This window comes from Oryctolagus cuniculus, chromosome 19 (genome assembly GCF_051225735.1).
Source record: "Oryctolagus cuniculus isolate XC-2025 breed Fujian yellow rabbit chromosome 19, ASM5122573v1, whole genome shotgun sequence".
Taxonomy (NCBI): Eukaryota; Metazoa; Chordata; class Mammalia; order Lagomorpha; family Leporidae; genus Oryctolagus; species Oryctolagus cuniculus.
In genome coordinates, this window is record NC_142885.1 from 1,533,416 (window position 1) to 1,537,669 (window position 4,254).

Consider the following 4,254-nt stretch of genomic DNA (forward strand, 5'->3'; position numbering starts at 1 on the left):
GGGGAATTTCACGTGAATGCTGACTCTGCACACATTGCTTCTACTCTGAAGTTAATATGAAGGTCTGAGGCAGACACTTAGCATTCAGAGAAACAACATGTGCATTCCGTGTGTAAATAAATTGGAGAACATGGACATAGGCCGATGAGAATGTCACTTCTGTAACTTAGTTGACCCTTGCAGCCTGATAGATGACAAAAGATTAACAAAATGCATCTGGCTGCATGCAATGTGAGGTCTGGAAAGCCTAGGAGATACCAAAGTCACATTAGCAAACATTGCTTTGATCAGATGTGCATGATCCAGGCAGGCTAGTCATTAATTGTCAAAAGCACCAACATATTTCCCAGAGTTTGTAGCTTCCCATCCATGCTTATCCTAGGAGAACAGCATATTCCCACTCGGGCAGTTTTATCATACAGGTGTGCATGTTGGGGGCCTAGTGACCTAAGGAAGAATAATATCCTCTCAAAGAGTTCTCTACAGCAAAGCCCTGTTGATAGGAGAGATTCATGAGGGAGCAATATTGGTTTAGGTTTGGGGTTATTGACTGCATAGTCAGATACTCATGATTCATTTAAGGTGCACTCCTGTCCATGTTTGGCTTCGTCTCCATTGTGTAGCTTATGCCAACAGTTTTGGCAAGAAGGCTCTGCATTGCTTTGCTTGGAAAGTCAGGCAGACATGCAAGAAGGGCTTGCAATCCCTTCTCACTGTATTTCTTCTGAGCAGAAGCCAGGTGAATGGGTTGAAGTGATAGGTCTTTTCCCTTAGCAGAAATTCCCACCTGGGTCTGCTCTTCTGGGAGGGGCTCAAAGCCAATGTCATGACACCAAGCACCTCCCTGTAGCTGAGGGCATTGGGTTCTAGTCACAGCTAGGGCTACAGATTGCTTTTCATGCTGATGTAGCTCACAGACAGCAGCATGTGATGGCTGAAGAACCTGGGTCCCTGCCACAAAGGTGGGAGATGTCCACCTGGTTCCAAACTATGGCCTGGCCAGGACCTGACTCTCTTGAATATTTCAGATGTGAACACTCCATTTGCTCTGCTCTCAATTCAGCTCACTGCTGTGCAACCAGGATGCAGCAGATGATGGTTCAAATACTTGGTATTTGCTACAATTTGTAGGACACAGAAGGAGTTTTGAGCTCCTGGCTTTAGCCTGATTCTTAAATAAACCTTGATTTATGTTTTAAAGTAAGACTGCTAGGTTACAAGCACCTGAAAGCTTTTAGGCAAACAAGATAAACAGGAGTATAGTGGCAAGAACCAGTGAAGAGAATGCAGGACAGCTTGTAACCCCAGTGTTTCAGCCTGTGAGGAAGCAGGGGAGGGATCTCCATGCTAGGAAATCAATGGTCGGCTCTAACCGCCCCAGGTATGCTGACCTACCATGCTGGAAATCTTGCAAGATTGTTAACCAAGTTTCGATGTTGATGCATGCACTTCCTGAACCCATCACTTGACTGGATGAGTGAGGTTGTTCATCACACAGATGAGTCTAGAAGCATCAGTCAACAAATGCAGGGCCATCCACGGTGAGTATGTGTCCCTAGAGAGACACACACACATGTGTTGGCCTTCATTACTTGGCTGTGGTTTCCTGTACTAAACTGAATTCCAAAGACGCCCAGAAATGAGGGCAGGCAGGAGCCCCCATTTCACTGCTGTGGGTCCTGAGGAGCTGCCTGTGGATGAACCTTTTGTGAGAGTGAGAGTTGTTTGGAGATGGCTGCCCATGTCTACTCTGATACCTTCTTCCTGTATTTGGCCCTGGTTGGCCCAGTGATATTTTTGGTCAGCTTGGGGTGAGGGAGGAGGGATTGAGGTAAACTTGGGGGCTCAGGCTTCAGATACAGCTCTCACTCCAGAGTTTTACTCCTTCTGCTCACCCCTCAGGAACTGTTTTCTCTTTGGTCATTTGCCTTTTCAGTCTCATCATTTTCCTGCCCTCTAGTATCCCCTTCTCTTGGCTCCTTTTTTACCTCTTCTCCCTTTCCAGTCCCCTTCTTCCTGCCTGACTATGCATATCAAGGATTATGGCTATGAATGCAAAAACTCTGCCTTAATCTTGTTTTTATTTTTTATTTTCTGTGTGGTCGTAGTATGATAGTTAATTTTACACAATGACTGGATTGGGCCACCGAGTGCCCATACATTTTGCCTAGCCTCATTCTTGATGTGTATATGTGGGTATTTCTGGCTTGGTTTAATATCTGAACAGCTAGAATGTGCAAAGAAAATGGCCCTTCCTGGTGAGGCTTGAATAGAACAAAAGGACAGAGCAGTCTGTAATCAAAAGGTCACACTCCTTCCTTTACTGTCTTAGATAATTGACATCAGAATATTCTGGATAGTGTTCTAGAATTTGATGAATGACTCTCCTGGGTATCCAGATTGGGAAATGGGCACACACGAAGGTTTCTGCAGCAATGTTTGATCTTTCCTTCATAGGACCTCTGCCTCCACCTCTATGTGAATATGCTCTAGTCCTGGGTGTCTTCCACATACCACACTTGTTTCAATGCCTTTGGGAGGTGGCTCAGGTGCCAGTTTCAGGGGTTTTCAATGTCAGCCTCTGTCCCTCCCACATGCACACGCGCTGTGACATTGCAGACTTTTTCTGAAACTTTCATCTGGAAAAATGATGAACAGTCTAGATGCATGCAGATTACGTACTTTCTTCATAGAACATTTGAGGGAACTAAGGGCAAGGGATAAATTTGTTAATTTCAGAGCATCTTTCTAGTATAAACCTCAGGGAAAAGCACAAAAGTGTCCATTCCTTTCCTTGACACTCACAACCTAGCAGAGATATTTTCCAGACCAATCTTTCTAGTCTAGCACCATGTACCAGAATATTTGTTTTTGAAGGATCCCATATCTTGGAAAATTTTAAAAACATTTTTATAATGTTTCACTGTAGTCTCACAAAGTCTCTCAGTATGGATTTTAACTTTCATGTGAAGTGTAGATGCTGGCAAAATCTTTCCATTCTTTCCATATTCTCCATATCCTTTATTTCCAAACATATTTATAAAGTCAGTTCACAATGGTCAGTAGCATGTCTTGATTAGGATCAATGCAGTTTGAGATCTTGTCCAAGTTAGGATATTGAGGAAGCAGTTTCTGCTGATTAACTGGAAGTGATCAAAATTCTCTTTCTATTCAGTGTGCTAACTCTTACATTCTGGGGCCACAGTGGCTGAGAGCATTCGTGATCTTCCAGAAGTGCTAGTGCTCCAGCCTGTCCTTTTCCTCCTCCATGCTGCTCAAGGCAGCAGAGGACATCGCCATGGCTGAGCCCCAGTGCAGGGTGGAGAACAGTGATTCCACCACACCACTTCCAGCACAGCTGCCGCTGTCTTCTGGCCAGCAGCCTTTGGCAGCTGAGTGGCAGGAAGCTGTGCTAAACTCCTCTGCTGCATCCCTGCCACCATCCTTGGCTTGGTGGCAGATGCTCCATCCTCCTCTTGATGGTGCCAACATGGACCTGCTGCAAACTCAGTGCACATTTCACTCCCTGTTTCCCTCAGTGCTGCCTCCATGCTGGAAGCCCTGAGGTGCTGAGGGATCCTTGGCATTCCCCACAGGGTTAAAGGGCTACACAAGGCCTTAGTAAGAGTTGGCCCAAGGCACAGTGACAGGATTTGTGCACATATTACCATGAAATATTTCCAAGGTCCTGTACTCTGATGTGTCATGGGCACAATTCCTGGGGCCAATGGCAATGGAGATCTTCCCACAGCTGCAGGGGCTCTTGTATGCCACTCCAAGGCTTCCCAAGATACAGCTCAGACACCCGGCATAAGCCTGGTGGGTCATCTCTGGGCATCAAGCTCAGCAAAGCAGAGCTGATTCCATTCATACTCTCCCATTGCTCCCTGGACCAAAGCAGGTGGGTCTAAGGAAGACAGGGCAGGGCTGGTCCCAGGCACCTGAAGCCATCCTTTCTAGTCTTTGTGATCTGACTGGAGCTTAGCTGTCTGACCCTGCCCACTTTTGCTTTCTTGTCTGCCAGTTGCAAACTCTATTCCTGCATTTACAGGAGAGAGAAGCTGTGGTCTAGCTTCTTCTGCAAGTAGATGCAGGACCCTGAAGTGTGCCTCAGTGAGATGCATGCGCCTAACCTCCTGTGAGCACACTTGTCATTAGACAAACATCCTGTCATCCGGTGCTCCCAAACATGAGTATTTCCTTCTCCCTGCTTGCCTTGTTCTGCTTTGATCCCTTACCTTCCTGCCCTTGAGT

General features: G+C 46.2%; 1 pseudogene; it reads right to left on the reverse strand.

Moving 5' to 3' along the window:
- Window positions 1-2,707: 2,707 nt before the first annotated feature.
- LOC149120277 (protein-L-histidine N-pros-methyltransferase CARNMT1 pseudogene) lies at window positions 2,708-3,492 on the reverse strand (annotated as a pseudogene).
- Window positions 3,493-4,254: the final 762 nt, after the last annotated feature.